This window comes from Tachypleus tridentatus, chromosome 4, assembly GCF_004210375.1.
Source record: "Tachypleus tridentatus isolate NWPU-2018 chromosome 4, ASM421037v1, whole genome shotgun sequence".
Lineage (NCBI taxonomy): Eukaryota > Metazoa > Arthropoda > Merostomata > Xiphosura > Limulidae > Tachypleus > Tachypleus tridentatus.
Genome location: NC_134828.1, coordinates 76,310,815 through 76,323,895, shown reverse-complemented (window position 1 = coordinate 76,323,895; position 13,081 = coordinate 76,310,815).

Here is a 13,081-nt window from a genome sequence, read left to right as displayed (position 1 = left end):
GCTTATGAAAAGTCAATACAACATATAAAATATTATGCTTATGAAAAGTCAATACAACATATGGAATACATTTTGTTATTGATAACTAAATGCTTTGATTAGGTGATATGATAATATTATACATAAATTAATAGCGTTTATTTTGCTTTTTAAAGATTTAATCATGTATTTGAAAGTTTCTTAATACAAACTATAATCAAATATTACGCAACTCTGAGGAATGAGAGTAGGGACCAGAAAAGTTGTTAGACCGAACGATCTTCCTTCTACGTGTTTTTAAAGATTAAACATTTAACACATTACAAAATCTTGTTAATGTACAATAGTAAAATTAACGTATAGTTGCTGTAAATGCCGAACTAATAATGATTGAAAACAAGCTGGATTAGCATTTTATCAACAAAATTTATTATATAATAATATAGTATATCAGAGGCAGTACATTACATCAATAAGAAATACGCAAACAACGAGTTAAATCGCAATGAAGTGTCTACTTATTATTACATTACATGAATATTAATGTGATATTTTCAGCTAATACTTATTTTGAATAGAGCCACAAGGTGGATTTGCAGAATAACAGAGTATTCTAACAAGAAATTTGTTACAAAGTAGTTCTGTAACAAATTTAGAACTACTCTTTAACAAATTTCTCTGACAATAACAGACTTCTCGAAAAACGAAATATAGAATATATGTACAGGATATAAAACACAAAGCTACATACTGGGCTATTTATACTGTTCACGCCACAGATATATCGAAACCCGATTTTTAGCTTTATAAATGCAGATACTTAATGCTGAGCCATTGGGGTGGGGGTGGGAGTGAAGGTAATACGCATTAGGGATAATCTTTATTATTTATAACACAGATATAGTTTACTTTCTTTAGGTGTTACACAGTAACTTTGACTAGAAATTAGTTCTTCTCTTTCCAGCCTGCACTAGCCGATAACTTTCACTACATTATCAAAGCTGCTGCTATTTAATTAAACCCAGCAACATCCGACCTATCCAGAGGTACTAGTGCTACCACGTGACTGATTATTCACATGGAAATCGTTGCTTTGTACTCTCAAGAAATCATCTGTGCGACTGGAAGGCACTGTCATTTACATTATTGCAACATAACTACTCTTTTATTATATCTTCTGTGAGAACTGAGCATACCAAGAATAACGAACTAATTTTGATAAAAAAAACAACCAAAAAAACATGAAGATAGAAAACATATGGCATAGTTATATACCCCTTCTCCTTATTCCAGGCTTCACTTCAAGACGATAATTAATCTTAAGCTTAAAACCAATAAACTATATACACACGCACTGGTAAATAAGAACGGTAATTTTCTCTTATTCCTGTAAACAGTTACACAGAACATAAATGAAAGAAACCTTTAACACATATAATAACTCAAAATTTTATATTATGGCAATGCCCTTTAATAATGATACAAAACACACTGAAAAATTCATTAATAAAAAAAAAGAAGACTTAGCCAAATGCCATTCAACAACCATTTACAATCTAGCCAAAATCTAACATAATAAACAAGACAAATCGTAATATAATATACAATGATATCGTAATGTAGACACTTACGATGATACGTGATAATTATATTTCTTATAGGACATAAGTATTAGGCCTATTATATTTCTTAACACAGCATTCTGTATCTATTCTCTTGGGGATTTTAAAGAATTAGAAAAGTGCTTAATAATAATATTCCAACCAGATTACACTTGCCATTTCAATTTAAGGCGATGCATTTAACTCAATCCAGAACTTTTCAGTGTAATTGGAATGATATTCTTATATACTTTTATAATTCTTGAAAATCTCTAAGGGACTATATAAAGATTCTACCATTTGAAAATATAATAGGCTTAATGTTAATGTCTTATGACAATGTAATTATAATAATACTTCGGCATGTTTTGCCACAAGATATTCACAATAACAATGAATTCGCAATTTTCTCATCAAAACACTTTAAACACAGACATAATACGCATTAAAAAAAAATCGTCATTTAGTTCTAGTTTTAGAATGTGTGATCGTGAGTTTATCAATAAAGAGTGTATAGTGACAAATTTTAAAGTTCACAGAAATGTTCACAGAGTATATTGAAATAACAGAGTAGAGTAGATTAATTCTTCTTGTCAATTGTGTTATAAAACAACTGAATCAGTCAACCAGAAAAGACAATTACTTTAAACTCTGGATACATCTATTGTAACCAATAGTGTAATGGACATTTGTATACTCGTTTGATTTGTTTTCACTATATTATTAAAAAAAAACATATTGTGTTGCTGCTTGTTTGCAGTTAAAATTTATCATCACCAAGCCATAGGCACCTATTACAAAGTATTTGGTGTTGCAAAACCTGATACCACTATAGTTACAATATGGATTTTTAATACTATTGTAACATCAATCTTTTGTTGATGGGTTCTTTTAAAGTAACTGCTGAAAAAAAATCAAAATACAGTCTATGTAAATAAAACACATTTCTTTATTTCTTCCTTGGTATTTTTATATGTTTGAACAGTGTTGTACCTTTTGAGCTACTTTTACAAATGATCTAACTTCACGTGAAAATAAACCTGGTTGTAGTCCTGACTGAAAACCAACTCTGACTGAAGTGAAAACACATTCTGATTGATTCTCTCCAGAAGTTTCTTAACTATCTATTGTAATTTACCATCTGATGTACTAGAAAACTTGATATCTAATCATTAGAACGTTATAGATTTAATTTAACAATATCACTATGACCTTAAGCGATTTTTACCTAACATGTAAATTACAATATCAAATATATAGCTTATAAAGATACAACATTCCTCAAGTACACGAGAAAAAAAATTGCCTAATTTGAAGCCTCATGTTAATTTCGTAGTATGAAACGCATTGTGTCTCATATCATTACATTCTTTAGAGTTTGAAATATTAACTCCAAACTAAACTTAATCAGTTTGATAAGTTCCGCATAGCCACCACACTCTATTTACATTTAAATCTACATTTAATGTTTAATTTGTGCAGTATTATTGTAAGTAAATACCTAATTGTTTGTTATTTGGAAAATTATTTCATATATCTTACATGTCTCAGTCTTCAAAACCTCACTTACCAACTGAGTCTGAAAAGCTTGTTCTTTGTATAACAAATTATTGCAAGAGGGAAAATACCATAGCCTAAACAATTATTTGCTTTGATTTCTAACTAGATGTGACTGAAGTTTTTTAATAATTAGCTTCTAAAACATGACTTTCTTTTGAATATGATTGTGAGAATTGTTAAGGTTTATAAGATGAAAAGGGAATTCTGACATTGCGACATCTTTATTTTTCATGGATTTTACTCAACTCAGTAACAAATACACAAAGGCTTATTAATTTACTGATGTGATAAAGTCTAAGTTAAACAATAACTCTTTTCAACTCCTCTTTCTTAACAAATGATATATTATTATTATGGTCACACAGTTTGACCTGAGACAGTACTTGTGGGATATGCCGGGGTTGTGAGTTCAAGCCTCACCTGTGAAATGTACGTTTTGGCCCGGCATGGCCAAGCGTGTTAGAGCGTGCGACTCGTAATCTGAGGGTCGAGGGTTCGCATCCCCGTCGCGCCAAACATGCTTGCCCTCCCAGCCGTGGTGGCGTTATAATGTGAGGGTCAATCCCACTATTCGTTGATAAAAGAGTAGCCCAAGAGTTGGCGGTGGGTGGTGATGACTAGCTACCTTCACTCTAGTCTAGGGACGGCTAGCACAGATAGCCTTCGAGTAGATTTGTGCGAAATTTAAAAACAAACAAACAAACAGTTTGACCTGTAACATAATAATCCGATGTGATTAAGACGATATTCGTGATTGTTGATTTTCCAAAAATACAAACCTATTTTTCTGATTTGCTAAATCTTCACAAAGAATGGAATTACGTTCCAAAATTGTAATCCATGATTTCTCGGTCTCTCGAGTAAAATATAAGTTTCATCAGTGAACCTTCTCCAATTACTTATTTGTTTGTGGTTCAGCACAAATTGACAAGGGTATCGAAAGTCGCTTTGTAACGTTATAAACTTTCAGACATATCGTTGAGCCACTATAGACCCTATTAATTAGCTACACCAAGCTGTTTAGTAAATAATTCTAGGTATCACCAGGATACCAAATTGTTAAAGTTTTGTTTAAGCCTCACGTGACTCAGCAGTGAGCTTGAGAAGTTTAGAAGTTTTCACTGGTAAAACTTCGGGATTCGATGCCTTTGGTGGCTACACGTACAGCCCAGACTTCTGGGTCATGACTAAACGTTATAGTCGCTACTTTTTGTAGTTCATATTACATTCTTTCTTAACACAGTTCAAATATTTTAGCATCAAAATGTCAAGCCAAGGATGATTCTAAAAATATGCTGAAAAAATGCGCTCGTGATTTTTTTACATTGATCCTCAAGAACATAGATAAAATGTTTTTATCTTCCAAAAATCAACAACAAATTTTTTTGGAAGAAACCACCTTCAAAGAATTTTTCGATGTGAAAGGGTTAAAAATGATAATTTTAATTTTCCTTTTTCCTAAATGATGATTGAACATATTTTGTGACCTAGTATTCTATATTCTGTGTACATGACCAACTTTATTTGAGTTCGTTCAGTTTATGATTGATAACATCAAAGAGACAACTTCAGATAAAATAGTATTAAAGTTATTTTAAATAATGCCGGGTCGTACGAGTAACTGAAACTAATACAGGCTTCTGGACATTCCTATATAATATATATGACAATCTTGCATTTTGTAATTCTTTTGGTGTTTGCTTATTAAAACGACACAATTTTGCGCTAACCATAACTTTTTGGCAAACGTTTTGATCCTTTGCTACAATTTTCTTACCACTTGCGCACGTAACTACTCTGTCACTTTATGTTCACGAGACGGACAAGCCTTGTTTTTTTGTTTGTTTTTTAATTTCGCGCAAAGCTACTCGAGGGCTATCTTTGCTAACCGTTCCTAATATAGCAGTCTAAGACTAGAGGGAAGGCAGCTAGTCATCACCACCCACCGCCAACTATTGGGCTACTCTTTTACCAACGAATAGTGGGATTGACCGTCACATTATAACGCCCCCATGGCTGAAAGGACGAGCATGTTTGGCGCGACGGGGATGCAAACCCGCGACCCTCAGATTTCGAGAACACGCCTTAACGCGCTTGGCCATGCCGGGCCCGGACAAAGCCAGGCACATCATTTCACCAAATGCTTGGTAATGGGCAAAGAAGTCTGATGTCGCGTGTGACCCCTACTTTGGGAGGTGGGAGGTAGATTTTCCCTGTGGGTCTACTAAATTACGTCCCTGGACAAATCGTAATTTTATTTGAAGAACATGACTGCTGATGGAACACGCCCTAGAAACAAAAACAAGTATGTACATGTACACTTCATAATATCTGACCGAGTAACTAAATAAGTAAAATCACTTAAAGAAAAACTAGCTTAAAATTCTATTAGTACGTAGTGACACCTGATAGACGTTTTTCTATACCATAACTATTCTGATAGTACATATTGATGTTGTCATCTGCGAGTATGACGCATGCCATCCTCACTCATATCTGGAAGTCATTGAGTGTCCAAAGATTTGAGTTCATTTACATATTATAATTAAAAAACAACAACATTTAATAGCAATATTTAAGTATTTTTTTGACAAGAAATATACACAGAGTTGTAGTAGATTACGGTGTGATATATATATTCACTCACGACATGGAGCTTAAGTAAAAATTCATAAAATAAAGCATTTTCAGGAAATGTAATGCAAAGACTAAGCTAAACGTAGACAGTAAAGAAAAACAAATACAGGAGCGAATAACTGACAGAAATAAACTTTATTCAGAATTAACATTCCGTTGAAACACTGGTTGGATGCTCGTTTCTATTTGACCTTTAATTAGGTACTGAGGAATGGTCTAAACACCCTTAAGAACGGGGACGGAAAGAAATTTACATGACGTCGCACAGTACAAGAACAAGAAGAATTGTGATCTGCCATTAAAATTCAGACAGAAGCGATAAATTATATTATACCATAATCCAATGTTTAATATGCCACCGACAATTCCAGGAGATAAAAACACCAAACTTTTGCCAATTTGAACAAATATTTGTGTCTCAGCTTGAGAGTGGTTCGTCCTCCCCAGGGAGTATGCACAGACACAAGGCCAAAGTGACAGCCGTTGGCATCAGCAAGCTTTACTCAATTGCAACGATTAGTATATGTTTATAATCTTTAGACATTTTGGTGAGCTACAATGTCATACCACTTGCAAAACACTCGCACGAAAAATGTATAAAAAGGCCCGGAAAATATCTGTCTAAGAATATATTTTATATAGCTACGGAAGGGTGAAATTTATAGTTGCTTTAGCAACGAAAATAGTTACCTTAGTGTATGAAAATTCAGTTTATTTTTATATAATGAAAACACATATTTGTAAAAATTAGAAATCTATAAACAAAGAAAAATCCTGTGATAATAAGAGTAAATATCAAACATAACACATGTTAGCAGCAAAGGATTGAAAAGGATCAAATATAAATAAATAAAAGTAGCTGCTACAACATTTTAGACGTGCTTTATACTTTTTTAACTTTTTCATCGCGATAACTAAAGGTAGCAAATAATGAGACAGACAGAGATATATTTGAATAATTACTCATAAGAAATAAAGTATTGTTTGTTTTGAATTTGGCGGAAAGCTATACGAGGGCTATCTGCGCTAGCTGTTCCTAATTTTGTAGGGTAAAGCTAGAGGGAAGGCAGCTAGTCATCACCACCCTCCGCCCACTCTTGGGCTAATCTTTTACCAACGAATAGTGAGATTGATTGTAACATTATAACTCCCCACGGGTGGAAGAGAGAGTGTGTTTGGGGTGACAGGGATTAGAACGCGCAACCCTCAAATTACGAGTCGAGTGTATTATCTGCCTGGCTGTGCTGGGTCTGAAATAAAGTAATAGGAGGGTTTGTGTCTTTATATTCCACCATTGTACAATATATAATATTAGACATCATAAAATTATATATTTAGGTATAGGTTTTAAAATCTATGGGTGACATATTTATCACCTATTAGTTTATCCAAATGAATTTATAAGATAATATGCAATAATTTGAAACTGACGAACACTCACAAATTTTCAATCACACCTCGAAGTCAGTAACTGATTTCATGAGAAAAATAACAGAAAAACTGAAGTCTTGTTTGTTTGTTTTGAAATTTCGCACTAAGCTACTCGAGGGCTATCTGTGCTAGCCGTCTCTAATTTAGCAGTGTAAGACTAGAGGGAAGGCAGCTAGTCATCACCATTCATCGCCAACTCTTGGGCTACTCTTTTACCAATGAATAGTGGGATTGACTGTCACATTATAACGCCCCCACGGCTGAAAAAGCGAGCATGTTTGGTGCGACAGGGATGCGAACCCGCGACCCTCAGATTATGAGTCGCACGCCTTAACACGCTTGGCCATGCCGGGCCGAACTGAAGTCACAGCAATTAGATTTAACTTTATGTCTGGTAAGACTTTCAATGCTACTCCACTGGACTTTTTTTGTGGGTTCTTAGATATACCTTATATGTGTTTCATAGCATATTCTACATTATGTACAGTGGAAGATTAGAAGAATGTTTGTAAAACACCGTAGTCTAAAATTTATCTCACTGTCTTGACAGAAACTTGTTAAAATAGAAATTCTGATGTAAAGCAATATTTTGACAATTATGACCATAAAAACAAACACAGTCGATAATGAAGAAAATAGCTTTGAGAAGAGCAACGGACAGGAAACATCATCTTGGTCAGATAAGGTTAATCCTCAACATTAAAAGGTTTTTGCACTATGAGTATTATTATAGCTACTGCTAATACGTAATTATTACATTCTACTAATGCCATATGTTTAACAGTGAACAAATAACAATAATCTTTAAAAAAAGTTTAAGAAGATTAAAACTCCAAAAATGTGGTTATGTCTCTAGAGCCTGACTAAAGCTTGAATGTGAAAGCTGACGATGTTGGAGATTTATGAAAATCTAATATATGACTTGGAAACAAACTGTCATCTGACTGTTAATCATTGGTGTCAAGTAATAAATAACCGTTCCTAGTAATATGTAGAAAATTAAAATTTTATGAAACCAAAAACGATGGCTTCTAATGAAACAAAAATGAACATACCTATATTATACTTCAATGGTCACTTTGGTTACAGCAATAGGGGATGCAGTATTTACAAGGAATCTCAAACATACGAAGAGTTAAAGTCTTAGAATACGAGATTGCTGAATTTAAATTACACGTTCTGTACAACACATTAAATCATATTTCGTGACAGTGTATGAACTAAGCATCAAACAAAAATGAATAGGGAAGCGAATGCCGCACTCAATCTCATAATTCGTTTTCGGAGTAAAAAAAACAAAACAATAACAAATGGTAGCAGGTGCAACTTTACTTGAAAATCATTTCAGTCCCACCAAAAATTATAAAAATACATCTCTTACCAAACAGAATTCTCCTTTTTCTTAGCGATGGTTAGCAGCTTTTAACAGTGTCCGACTCAACTAGAACATGATGCAAATTTATTCCTTTTAAGACAGAGATGATATAAACCGTTGTTTTTGTTTGTAGTAAAGTACTTGTTTGTCACCATTATTAATTTATATAATCAGTATTATGTTCCCAGAGGAAATTATGAATTCAACTCTTCTACAGTGAAAGAATTTCACCGTTGGTCTTCAGACTGTTAGAAGCGATGCAACTTTGATAGCGTCGAACAGAAACAAAACACTCACTATATAGCCTGATGGTTAGGTCAATCTGCGATTCACGGATTCAAATCACGTTGTGAAATACTCGTCTCTTCAGCTGTGAAAGAGTTATAATGTGACGAACAATCCCGCTATTCGTCAGCAAAGAATAGCCTAAGGGTTGTTAATAGGTGGTTTTGACTTGTCTTCCCTCTAGTCTATTGCTTTAAAACTAGGAACGGCTAGAGCAGATAACTCTCGAGTAGCTAGGCACGAAATTCTTATTCAGAGTACATTACTCCTGAGGCGAGTGCCCCTGCGGGAGAGGTAGCCAGTCCTATCTTTTTCATCATGTATGTAAGTGACTTTTTTTAAATGATCCAAATTTTAGTTTAACTTCGCAAATTCCAGATAATGTGATAATATGGGAGTATTTGATATCTTCAACAGTATTCAATAATTTAACTCAGTAGCGGTTGCAAATTAGTATCTGTCAAAAACATAGAATCAAGATTGATGTTCCTAAAGCAAAACAAATTTTATTTTGAAGATAAAATAAAACTCTTAGAAATCCTCTCTAGTTATACCGTTATGTAGCTCTTCTTAATGTCTTTTTCATCAGATACATTCCTTGGAATTACTCATGTGACTAAATAAAGCTGGCATACACATATTACAGAAATAAAGAACAAAATGTGGCAACCAGCAAACTATTTTAAAAGATTAAGAGGTTAAAAACACAGGAGCTATACTTGAGAACATAATTAAAATATAAAAAAACAACAACAGTGTATTAGAACAGTTATAGAACACGCACTTCCCGCGTAGAAAAACATTGCAACAACACATATGAACAAAGTATCAAACAGCTCAAAATTCGATAGTAACTACAGCTTTTAGAGTACTAAGATATTCAAACACCACATTTATTCACAAATACGCAAACATTAAACCCATAGAAACAGACTCATAGATTACTCGTTCAACTATTTTGATACAAACATTTAAAAATGATTTACTAACTGAAATAGATCGCTATATTACACATGATAATGGTTGACTTCAAAATCTCTCCCCACTCAATTTCTGTTGTAAGAACAAGACCACCTACACCAGATTTAGATACAATCTGTGTACTTAAAAAGGTGTTTGTGTAAAATACGCGTTGGTAGCAATATCACGTAAAACAAGTGACGTTTTGCTACGGAACTGTTTGCTAACATATACAACCAAGTAAAGCGAAATACTTCAGTGTGAACTGTTTGTGAGTGTATGCGATCAAATATAAAGAAAAGCTACAAGTACATTCAAGGACATGAACTGAAAAGTTAAAAGAAAATCGGTATTTACTCAGTGCATTACATCTTTTAAACCTGATTTAACAAGTAAAATCTGCAGAATTTCATATATTATTAACAATGCTCATGTAGAGAGGAAGAGGTCTCTTGAGCACGTGGCTCTTGCAGATCACACACCGCGACCAGAACAGAGGAATAAGTTGTACACAAATTTCTTTGATTCCGTGCTTCTTATTGGACAATTAATTTATTCAAAAGAATAAATTAAACTATGGATGATTTTGAACTTTAACAGTTTTTATAAAATACAATCAGGAATGTCTCTACAAAATTCAGGTTTGTCTTTCGACATTCTTAGAATGCTTTAAATATATCTGTTGTCGCCCTTGTACCAAGTAAAATCGCTTTCTATGTAAATATGGGTGCTAAAATTTACCTTATTTTGGATCAAATTATGCAAAATTATTTCTTCTACTAAGTTACGCAATTGACCATTTTTACCTAAATTATATTTTCTAGTTATATTGATATACTTTATGTTTTAAAAACTTGGTGAAAATTATATAATTATCAATCGAAAATTAATGTTATCTAGCACAATTTTTCTATCCATTTCTTGGCAGTAAATTCCACGTGTTTAACTTCATCAATGAATATCAAAATAAACTTTGTTCTGAACCCTACAGATGGCGATACGTTTACAATATATTTTGAGATTTAAAAAAAACGTGAAAATAAGTTAATTGTTAGTTATTTCTACTTATGTAAGAATTATATAACTTTCTTGTTGCAGATTGGTCATTTGATCTATTAAATTAAGCTGTTCCTCTTTGTGTTTCTTCTTGGCATAGGTATAAAAAACAATATTACTTTATCCTTTAATACGTTTATTTACCTGTATAGAGAAACAAAGTAAATTGTGCTGAGCTAGCCACGAAATTAGGGCTACTCTAACTTATGTTTCGTTAGCATCTAATACTCTAGAGGCAACTTAGTAACCTTTTATACAATTAAAAGGATATAAGCAAAGTACAGTGTAGTAGTGTCAAAATATTGTTTGAAACCAATAAATCATTATATATACATACACTGCTCGCCAAAATCTTGAGGCCAATGAACATAAAGAAAAATATGCATTGTGCGTTGTTAGACTCAACCATTTATTTGAGTACAGCTTCGAAAGATGAAAATAAAAAAGGGGAAAATAAAAATAAAAACCTTTTTAGCATTTACTAGGGAAAATATGAACACTATAAAATTAGCCTAAATACTAGCTGGTCAAAAGTTTAAGACTATACTGAAATGAAGCGTTAATCGGTAAACACATAACGAAATTTAGTCATTTGTGTTCAAGCATTAGCGTCGTCAACATCTTCCACTGACATCTCCTGTGCTACATTGGGTGAAAACATGGCAAAGGCTAAAAAGTTGACAGACTTTGAACGTGGCAGAATTGTCGAGCTGCAAAAGCAAGGTCTCTCTCAACGTGCCATCGTTGGTGAAATTGGGCGTAGTAAAACTGTTGCTGCAAATTTCCTAAAATACCCTGAGGGATACGGAACGAGAATTTCAAGTGGTCAGCCCAAGAAAATTTCGACGGGTTGTCCGGCAGACACCAGCCGATCGTCGAACCAGATTAAGACCCTTATGGGTGTAGAATGCAGCTCAAGAACAATAAGGCGGAATCTATGAGAGAAAAGCTTTAAAAACCGTAAACGTTTTCAAAGGCCACGCCTCCTTCCACACTACGAAACAGCTCTGTTAAACTTTGCTGAGAAGCACCAAGCATGGGACGTAGAAAAGTTTAAGAATGTTTTGCTCTCTGATGAGAAAAAAATTAACTTGGGTGGTCCAGATGGCTTCCACTTTACTGGCACGATAAGGATATCCCACCGGAGACATTTTCTACATGACACAGTGGATGAGGTTCCATCATGATCTGGGGTGCTTTCTCCTTCCATGTAACAATGGAGCTTCAGGTTATACAGGGGCGCTTAGCGGCAGCTGGCTACAATGGCATGTTAGAGAGAGCATTCTTGTTGACTGAAGGCCATCGCTTGTGTGGAAATGACTGGATCTTTCAGCAGGAAAACGCTGCAATCCACAATGCCCGCAGGACAAAGGACTTTTCATGGCGAATAACGTGATTCTTTTGACCATCCAGCGTGTTTGCCCGAACTCATGAACCCCGTTGAAAGTGTTTGGGGTGGATGGCAAGGAACGTCTATAGAAATGGATGTCAATTCCAAACAGTGCATGATCTTCGTGAAGCCATCTTCACCACTTTGAATAACATTCCAGCCAGCCTTTTGCAAACGCTTATATCGACCGTGCCAAAGTGAATGTTTGAATTTATTCGCAATGACGGCCATGCAACTCACTACTGATACCTCTTGTTGGGCATTTCCTACCCAGTTTACGACTTCTTTTTGTTATGATCTTTAACTTTTGACCAGCTAGTATTTAGGCTAATTTTATAGTGTTCACATTTTCTCTATTAAATGCAAAAAAAGTTTTTATTTTTATTTTCCCTTTTCTTATTTTCATCTTTCGAAGCTCTACTCAAATAAGTAGTTGAGTTTAACAACGCAAAATGCATATTTTTTCTTTATGTTCATTGGCCTTAAGGTTTTGGCCAGCAGTGTATATTCTTGTTATGTTCTATGATGTTGTTTTTTGGAAGATTTTGTGATTACCATGCGAGAAGAAATCATGGAGACAGCAAGGGGATTACTCTTCCCTAGGTGAGGGCAAGTTATTGCGTCATATCAACTCTTAAGTTGTGGTATACTAGTTATCTGCGTTTTTGCCATTTATATTTTACGAATTATTCCACTGGAAGTAGGCCCGGCATGGCCAGGTGGGTTAAGGCGTTCGACTCGTAATCTGAGGGTCGCGGGTTCGAATCCCCGTTGCACCAAAACATGCTTGCTCTTTCACTTGTGGGG